Below are 472 nucleotides of genomic sequence, written 5' to 3' on the forward strand. Positions count from 1 at the left end.
TAAAATACTGGTTTTAATCGATTAAACCTTTGTAAAATTTGAATTTTCAAACACTGATGCCCAGGTAATCGATTAACACCAAGTGTTTAATCGATTAAACACGGTAAAAATTGATTTTCCGGTAGCGGAATGGTTTCAACTTTTTAGGACTCATGCATGCATTGTAATGGATTAATCGAGACATTTATAATCACAGAAAGAGTTAATCAAGAGACATATTTTTTTTGCATTTCAACATATATCATTTAATCAAGAGACAAATCGGCATATAGAGGCAAGGCAATTTATTCAAACAACTAAACAATTTTTTTAATCAAGATATTGTTCATCAAGAATTCCAAGTTCTCTCCTTAGAACATAGAAAGTATCCCTGGGAAGGGGCTTGGTGAAAATATCTGCTAACTGTTTAGATGTTTCAACGAATTCAAGAACGCAGTCACCTTTTTGTACATGATCACGTAAAAAATGATGT

The sequence above is a fragment of the Lupinus angustifolius genome, unplaced genomic scaffold, assembly GCF_001865875.1.
Source record: "Lupinus angustifolius cultivar Tanjil unplaced genomic scaffold, LupAngTanjil_v1.0 Scaffold_681, whole genome shotgun sequence".
Lineage (NCBI taxonomy): Eukaryota > Viridiplantae > Streptophyta > Magnoliopsida > Fabales > Fabaceae > Lupinus > Lupinus angustifolius.